The sequence below is a fragment of the Hydra vulgaris genome, chromosome 03 (assembly GCF_038396675.1).
Source record: "Hydra vulgaris chromosome 03, alternate assembly HydraT2T_AEP".
In the NCBI taxonomy this organism is placed as follows: domain Eukaryota; kingdom Metazoa; phylum Cnidaria; class Hydrozoa; order Anthoathecata; family Hydridae; genus Hydra; species Hydra vulgaris.
The window spans coordinates 67,927,501-67,937,863 of NC_088922.1; positions in this window are offsets into that span (position 1 = coordinate 67,927,501).

Here is a 10,363-nt window from a genome sequence, read left to right on the forward strand (position 1 = left end):
AATAAATTTTATAACAATTTGTAATAAAGTAATATTTAAATAAGGAACATAAAATTCAAAATAAAAGAGTACTTAATTTACAAAAACCGTTTTATATATGTATATTTTAAAACCAATTTAACTAAAAGAAAAATGAATAACAATTCATTAATAGTTGAAAAGTAAAATGTTCAAGAATTAAGATTTCACCAATAACTTTTAAGATTAGAGGAAACACCATAACTGAATTAATGAAAAAACAAACAAAACAAAAACAAAACAAAAATTGATAAATTTTGAGACATATTTTATATAATTGAATTTTAGTTTAAAAGAAGCATATGTTAAAATCCGTAAGTAATAACACCTGTTTCGATTTATTTTTTAAATTGATGTATACTAACTTTTTTTGTATTTGCAATATTAAGAAACTTTTTCCACAAATAGGGTCCACGATATTGAATTGAATATGTAATTTTTTTGAATTATGTTTAGGGACAATGTAGTTATTATTTGAAAAGTCCCATTTTTATTTTTTACATGAACATTAAAACTTAATGTAAGTTTATTTTATAAACATTTAATGCGCCCAGTATACTCAGAAGAGGCTCGCATGGTAAAACTTTATCAGCTGCAAATAATATTCTGCAGGCATGTTTTTGTTTACTGTACAATTTTTTTAATTTTGTATGATTTGTACTTGCCCATGCAATATTACAATATTAAACCAAATAAGATTGAATGAAAGAAAAATATACTTTTGATAGATTTATTATTGAGAAATGGTTTAGCCCTATATATTATGGCAATATTTTTTGATAATTTTTTCTCAATGCTTTTTATATGATCACTCCAACGTAAATGTTTATCTAATATTACGCCCAAAAAGTTAACTGAAGTTTCTCTTTTAATGCTAGCGTTATTAATTATTAGATTTGGCAGTTTATTAGGAATATTTTCTAATTTATTTACTTTATGAAATAAAATAAATTTGGTTTTATTCACATTTAGAGACAGTTTATTACTTATAAACCATTCATTAACCTTACCCAACTCTTCGTAAGCTGTTTCAAAAAGTGTTTTAATATCTCTGTGGGAATAAAAAAGATTAGAGTCATATGCAAAAAGAATACAATTTAAGAAGTGTGTTGCTAAATTTAAATCATTTATATGTACTAAGAATAATAAGGGTCCTAAAATAGAGCCTGGGGGACACCACAAGTTACAACATATGGAGTTGTTTGTTTTTGCGCATATTGAATGAATTGCATTCTATTGGTCAAAAAGCTTTTGAATCAAAGTAAGTTATTATTTTTTACTCCATAATATTCAAGTTTTTTTATTAGTATGTTACGGTTTACAGTATCAAAAGCTTTTGACAGATCAATGAAAACTCCTAATGTAAAGTAGTTATAATGTGTTTGTTATTTGATTGACTATTTCAAGCACTGCATGTTCAGTGGAACATTTTTTTTAAAACCAAACTGCATGTTCAGTGGAACATTTTTTTTAAAACCAAACTGTTTTGAGTAAAACATATTGTTTTCTGATAAATAATTAAATAGCCTGTTGTACATTATTCTTTCAAGCAATTTTGAGAAACACGGTAATATAGATATAGGTATATAATTAGAAATTATAGAGTCATCGCCAGTTTTAAAAACCGGTGTGATTCGTGCAATTTTTGATTTTTCCGCGATAATACCTGCAGCGGCCTTGTTCGTCGAGTTTCGTGTTTTAGAGTTATAGAGTTAAGAGAGGGTTATAACCACTATTAAGTAGCCTCCTCATCTGTAGTGGCCTTCTTGGCCTTGAGGAGGTGAAAAACAAAAAAAAAAACAAAAAAATACCTGTTTTAAAAGAAAGATTAAAGATGTGAAACAAAAGAGGTTCGATTGATAAACAGATTTTACAACATTAACGTTAATTTTACCAAATCCAGAACTTTTGTTAGTTTTAAGATTATAAAAGGCGGTTCGCAATTCAATTAATTTAAGATTAGGTTCATCCATAACTTTATCGTAATATTTTAAATAAGACTCAAATGAAGTTGAATTCAGAGGAATTTTTAATGCCAAATTCGGACCAGCATTAATAAAAAAACTGTTTCTATTTTCATCAACTGTTATTTTTTTTGGCAGATTGTTTCTCGCATAATTATTTTGGCCAATTACTTCTTTAATTACATTCCAAGTCTTTTAGGCGTTTCCGCCTGCTTTCTCTAATAGCTTTGCATAATAAAGCTTTTAGAGTTCCTTTTTATTTTTTCGAATACATTTTTGGAGTTTTTATATGTCATTTTGTTTTTACAAGTATTTTTTTTAAGTATTTATCATATAATTTTTGTTTTCTTTTTGAGGATTTTAGTAACCCATAAGACATCCATGGAGTCATAACTGTTTTTGTGTCCACAATAATTCGTTTTTCAGAAAACGCTGTTTCATATTGCTTGCAGAATTGACTTAGGAATAGATCATATGAGTTGTTAGCATCGTTTGATTGCAATACCAGATTCCAATAAACGTTGTTTCTTAAAAAGTTTTAAAACTGTTATACAGAGTTTTCATTGATCTGTCGCATAAATACGGAAGTTTTAGACGGAATGTTGTTATTATTTATGTTATTAGTAACCAAGAATGTTGGGAAATGATCTGATAAGTCAGTTTAGATTATAACTGTGCAAAGACGGTTGTTATGAATGTTATTAGTTATTATATTATCCACAAGTGTTGAAGAGTTGTTAGCCACTCTCGTTGGCTTGTTTATTGTGGGAATTAAATTATTTTGAAGAAGAGTATTTATAAAATTTTTTACATTATTATTTGAAGCATATTTTTTTAAGTCAATGTTTAGATCACCAATCAAAAAGACACGACCTCGCGTTTTATTGATAGTTGTTGTGAATGATTTAAGATGAGTTTAAAATTTGTTTAAATTACCTGATGGTGGTAATATGTTGCGTTTAAAACCATGTTATTTGTGTTTTTATTTATTAATTCAATGCATAATGACTCGCAATCTATTTTATTCACACAGAGATTGTTACGTAAACTATAATTAATTGAGTTGTGGATAAAAATACTTACGCCCCTACCAATACCAAAATTACGTGGTTGGTTAACTGATTTGTAATTAATTAGTTCAAATTCCGCATTTATATCACCACACTTACACCACGTTTCCGTAAGACAAATAATTTTAAAGTCATGTTTTAATTCATCCAACAAAAACTTAAAGTTTTCAAAATAAAAACCTTAATGCTGGTTAAAAAAAAAGTAAAACTTAGAGACTCAGAGGATGTAATTCCTGAAGCCACTCTTCATATTTTGGTACAGGCGATTCAATGATGAGATGTAAAACAACAGTGAACAATTTTTAAAAACACACTTAAAAAAACATTCTTTAATGATACTTTTTTTTATCTCTCTTATTTCTTAATTTGTATTTTTACCTTGGAAATATATTTTACAGAGGGTGATTAAAAAAATAATAATGTATATATACTATTCAACGCTTGTTTTAGAAAATACACGAATTCTACGAAGTAAATGCATGTTCTGGAAAAATACACAAAATTAATAAAAACATACTTTTTATTCAATTTTTTATATGCAGCTAAAAATTATTTGAAAAATATTTTAAAACGTGATATTTATAACGCCTATAATTAAGAGAAATCAAAACTTTTGAAAAGCTATTTAGATTTAACAATAATATTTAGCTTCAAAGTTTACATAGACTTTATCGTATTTTGGTATAAAGTAATATATTGCCAAACAAAGAGTAAGCATTAAATGATAATATAAAATTTTTCAAATAAGCTTTAAGTTTTATATTAGATTTCTAACCGTATGTCGTATGTCGTAACACTTCTTGATGGTGAAAAATAATGAATAATTTCAACAATTTATTTTGTTGGTCCATAATGAAGCCGTGACTAGGCTGCCCCACTTCCACTAGATAAAGATGGGAGGGGGACGGTGTTACCAAACTTAGGTAGCCTTTTTGCAAATTTAAGAAACTTCTTTTTATATTTTGTAATACCTACTAAATCTTTTTATATTTTTTTTCTCCAAAGGCATTAATGACCGGTTTTTTTTTGGAAGGAGGGGGAGAAGGAAGTTTCCGACCCACTAGCCACGGCACCTTTATACTAATTCGCTATACACTAATATACTAATTCTTACGTAAGGAAAATAATTTTGACTTGCGGACAATTAATTAAAAAACTTAAATCAATTTGGGTTTGTTTAAAATTCTTACTTTATATTTTAAACTTAGTTTATATTTTAAACTTTGATTCGCGTTACTCATTTTTTGCAAAGCAATTAGTTTTGAATTTTATTTGGAAGTTACTCAATAGAAGTTATTACAATAGAATCTTACGTGCAAGTTACTCAGTTACTTAAGAAAATATGAATCCAAATTATGAATCAACTTACTACTTCCCGGAGTTTGAGCTGCTAGCCCATCAACAAATAAGTAAAGCAAAAACAGAGTATTCAATATCCGATATAAAACCTAGGTGTTTAAGTCTGCTACATAAGTTTATTTAATTGCTTGGGATGGTTACTGGGGACGGTTACTAGGGACGATTTTTTTTTTTTACTGAAATATAATTGAAATACAATGGTTTTAGATATATTTGTAATTAAAAAGTATTTTGATGTTTCGTATTGATGTTTGCAACTAAAAGTCGTAGTCTAAAAGTTTTAGATGCTAAGAAAAAGTTCTTAACATCTTAAAGAAAAAATGGTAACTAGAAAAACAATAAATATAGAATTACAGGTAATAAAAAAATAAAAAAACTCCCGAAAATATAACTTACTGTTTTTAATTTGAAAAAAAAAATTTATCCTCCTGAATAGTTTGAACAAAAACTAAAACAAAAAAAAAAATTTTTTTGATGAAAAAGAAAGTATAAATCCAACTTAAAAGTGGCTCTATGGTTAAAAAAATAACTTCTGCATTTGAAAGATAAATGTTACCAAATAACTTTAAATAAAAAGAATAATTAATTTTATCAAAAAATACACTCCAAAAAATTATAAAGAACTTTTAGTTTTACTGAGTCAGTAAAAAATAAAAATAAAAAGATAATTATTCCAAACTTAAAATAATATCATTTAATTTGTGTAATTCTGCTACAGTCAAGTATTTGTTATTTGCTTCCTGAAAATTTCAAGTTTATTGCTTTTATACTTTTTAAGAAAACCTATTTTAAGTTTTGTGCAATATCGAAAAAATAACGCATCTGTAAAAAACACATTTAAAAATCATTTAATAATATTTTCTAATATTTTCCTGGAAAGAAAGACTTTTTTCCTTCAACATACTTTTCTTTATTAATAAATCCCTTTTTGACACCTCTCAGCATTTTTCTGTCTTTCTAAAAACTTCAGTTGATTTTCTTTTTAAATGGCGCTAAAGGTGGCTCTCTATTTTACACTAACCATAATTGCCAAGATATCCGAACTTAAGATTTAGAATCTCAAAAACTTTTAAAAAACCGGACATTCCATCATTGAAATAAATAACAGCTAAAACTACACCAATATTTAAAACTTCTTTGCAAACAAATACATCGTAAGGACACCTTTATCAAATTGTTTGATTAAATGCTTTGCTTAAATTTTGGGTAGTACCATGTAGACATCGTTTTAACAAATTTTTAGAGCATAAATTCAATAAAAATCAGTTTTATTGCATTATGAATAGCTAATGACATGATTACAGAAGATATTTAATGAGATTTATTTTCACGCCAAAATGTGCACCAACTAAAACCTGACTAAAAAAGCAGGAAATCACAGTTGCTAGGGGCGTTGCTATAGAAGCTGGAAAGACTGTACCTTAAAAAAATGGATATTACTCATAAAATCGAGTTTGAATGTATATAAAGAAATATATTCTCTGAAACTATAAAAAATTTCAAATAAAATAAAATAACTTTTACGTTTTTTGATTTTTAGTGTTTTTTAACCATAGAGCCAATAATAAAGAATTTGTTTGATACATTTTATGACCTCAAAGCAAACCGTCTCGAAAATTTTCAAAAGTTTGCTGAAGACTTTACAATGACAACAGTAAAATTTTATTGGTTTGAAAAACTTTTTGAACATTCTTAAGCAAATCATAGTAAAAAATGATCATATATTTAAATAACAATACTTTGTGTTTCTATAAAAAATTTTTCACTATCGTTTTAGGTATTAGTTCAGCAATAAAAAGTTTTTCTATTAAGGTCAAAAGCACTAGACATGTATAATATGCTATTTCCAGAGTTATTCTTTTACATAATACGTGCCCTATTTTTTCATCTAATAAAGCAAGCTTTCTCTGTTAGCCTTATTGTGGCATTAGCTATTCGCAATTCTTTTTTTTGTAGTAACAAAAGTGTGTTACTTTAGATGCAGACAAAATAGGACTCATTTAACTGATGTTATTTAAACAAGTTTATATAACTGTAATTTTAAAACTTTTTTTTTTGTCTAAATTAACATTGAAATAGAAAAAAAAAATAACTCAAAAATTTAAAGTTTTTTAAAGTACAACACAAATTACTTTCATTTATTTTCTCTCATGTCATTTGATCCATTTATTCTCGCTGTCTTTTGTTAGTTTTGCATTTTTCATATTATTGTTCGTATACTTAAAGGCTTTTTTTTTCACTTTTTATTTAGTTTACTATCTTTTTATTTCTGCTTTTTTTTTTTTTTTGTTAATTTATTTTATGTTTGGTCATTTTGAATTTGTTATTTAAATAATTGTAATTTATAATAATAGTTTGTTTTTGTCTTATTTGTTAATTCTATTAAAGTATCACTCCATTGACTTTAACTATATGAGTGCGCCGAAGTTAGTTTCATAAATCATAATTAACTTTGTAAAAAAATTAATTTTTTGGTTAAATTAATAAATAAATTGAAAGAGCAACTATCCTCGAGAGAATTGTTGCTCCTTCAATTTTTTTTCAAAAAAATTTAATTATTTCTATTAGCTATCCTATACTTTTTTTATTAAGATTAAATATTTTTTTAAATATAGTTAAAGGAATAATTTAAGATATATATAATAAGACTACTAGTAAAACTAGTAACGGTTTGTTATTAATCGGCCGTAGTTCAGTTGCGCTTTATTTTGCTCAATAAAACAAAATTAAAAATTAGTTTTTAAAGTTTTATAATTCAACACTTGGACATAAGCAATAATGCAAGAAATAAAAATACCGAATTATAATTTCAAGGCTTGACAAAACGACTTTTAACTAGGGGTGTACCGATACCGATTGGTACAGGTCGAATTTAAATTCATAGTCTCTTTTTTTTACTAATAGTTAAATGGAAATAGTTTTGAAATGTATATATATATATATATATATATATATATATATATATATATATATATATATATATATATATATATATATATGTATATATATAAATATATATATGTATATATATGTATATATATATATATATATATATATATATATATATATATATGTATATATATATATATATATATATATATATATATATATATATATATATATATATATATGTATATATATAAATATATATATGTATATATATGTATATATATATATATATATATATATATATATATATATATATATATATATATATATATATATATATATATATATATATATATATATTGATATTTAAGGCTGTTTTGTATTATAATAATAAAACAAAACACATAGTCGTATAAAAGTGCTCAATATTAAAAAGATATTTTAAATAGAGCAATATACATATATATTATTGAAGAAAAAACAACTTTTTCTATGGTACTTAAAGTTTCATGCCTAAACGGTAATCACCAGCCATTGAATAGAAATTCAAAAACAAAAAAAAAACGCTAAAATTACAAAATACTATGTAATGAGATCTTATCGTCGCTAAGACATACTTGATGGCAACGAAAAAATAAGATATTAGCTAATCACAGGTGTCAAAAAAAGATAAGACAAATTTGTTCTTGTGTCTGCATTTTGAAATCAACTCATTTCGTTTATTTAACATCTTTACCTTGGCTATATAATATCCTGCGATTGTGCGAATCAATGATGGACTTGATTTTTGGCATATATGAGTAGCTTATTTTAATGGTATTTCGAATAAATATCTTACGAAGTTTGTGACCAACCGGAAAGTGCAGGTCTACCATGTTCAAAAAACGACTTTGTACTGAAAGATGGGTTGTACCAGATTATGTTTCGCTTGTGATTTTTAAATGGAATCTGTTTTTTATTTGAATGGTAGGCGAATTTGCAGATAAAACCAGATTTAAATAATGCATCTTGGTAAGGAGGAATGGATTGTTTAAAAATATTTTCGTTAGAAGAATTGGTTGACAATCTTAGTTCGATAGTTTGAGGAAGACTTTTTAGTATACTAGGAATGAGATGGAAAGCTTTATTCTTTCTGAACAAATTTTCGAAAACTATGGCATTAAATCTGCAAATTGTCCTCTTCATATAAAAGAAATGGCTATGTTTGAAAACGATATAATTAATCTAGTTAAAAATATTAAATTTCGTAAAGTGAACAACAAGCTTCAAGAAAAACTTTCTAGCAATATAAAATCTTTGCGCAAATCACATAATACTTTAACTCAAACCTACAAAACCTCCAATATGTACAGAATTTCCAAAGAAGAGTATAACCACCTCCTTAAGAACGCCGTTACATCTACATATAAAAGGCTGATCAAAATCTGAAAGATCAAATAAATATTGAAAGCAAACACCTTTTAACTAATCATGATGTTTTCAGCAGAATTGAATTAAATGGCACCTCCAATTGTTTTATCACCCTAAAAGACCACAAGGATAATTTTTTAAACAACCCTACAGTTCGCCTATTAAATGCTGCAAAAATAGAAGTAGGAAGAGTTTCTAAAGTTATTCTATCAAAAATAAATAGTGATCTTAGAAAAAAATTTTGCATCAATCAATGGCTAAACTCACAGAACGTTTTAGATTGGTTTAAAAGTATTAAAGAAAAACATTTATACAAATTCCTTATTTTTGATATAACTGATTTTTATCTTTCAATTAATGAAAATTTACTGAACAACGCTATAACCTTTGCTGAAAAATACTCAATTATAAAACAAGATGAAAAAAAGTTAATATACCACGCCAGGAAATTTAATGTTAACATGGGAGCCTTTGATGGCGCAGAAGTTTGTGAGTTAGTTGGAATATTTATCTTGTTTAAATTATCACAATCTTACAATAACAATGAATTCGGATTGTATAGAGATGGTGGTCTAGCAGTGTTTAAGAACCGGAGTGGCCAACAGATGTAAAAAATTAAAAAGCACTTTTTGAAAATTTTTTATAACAATGATCTTCTTATATCCATCAGCTGTAATTTAAAAATTGTTAATTATCTGGACTTATCGTTAAATCTTAAAGACAGTTTTTAAAGAAATACCATTAAAATAAGCTACTCATGTATGCCAAACATCAAGTCCATCATTAATTCGCACAATCGCAGGATATTATATAGCCAAGGTAAAGATGAGGGAAAAACATGCAACTGTGTCAATAAATCCATCTGTCCCATGAACAATCAGTGCTTGTCGAAGAACATCGTTTATCAAGCGACCGTGTCGTCAAATAAACCTGACTGCAAAGAAAAAGTATATTTTGGCTTAAGTGAAACTCCATTTAAATTTCGGTATGGTAACCATCGAAAATCTTTTAAAATTTACAAAAATAAAAATGACACCGAACTGTCTAAAGAAATTTGGGACATAAAAGACGAAATGTTTACATCCTTAATTAAGTGGAAATTTGTAAAACGTTGCAATCCTTATAACACTTCGTCAAAAATATGCAATCTTTGTTTATACGAAAAATTCCTTATTTTAACATATAAAGGTGACAACTTGTTAAATAAACGAAATGAGTTGATTTTAAAATGCAGACACAATAACAAATTTGTCTTATCTTTTTTTGATACCGGTGATTAGCTAATATTTTATTTTTTCGTTGCCATCAAGTATGTCTTAGCGACGTAAAGATCCCACTAAACAGTATTTTGTAATTTTTAGCAGGTTTTTTTTGTTTTTGAATTTCTATTCAATGGCTGATGATTGCCGTTTAGGCATGAAACTAGTAGTACCATAGAAAAAGTTGAAAAAGTACCATTGAAAAAGTACCATAGAAAAAGTACCATAGAAAAAGTTGTTTTTTCTTCGTTAATATATATGTATATATATATATATATATATATATATATATATATATATATATATATATATATATATATACACACACATATATATATATATATATATATATATATATATATATATATATATATATATATATTGACAATTTTAA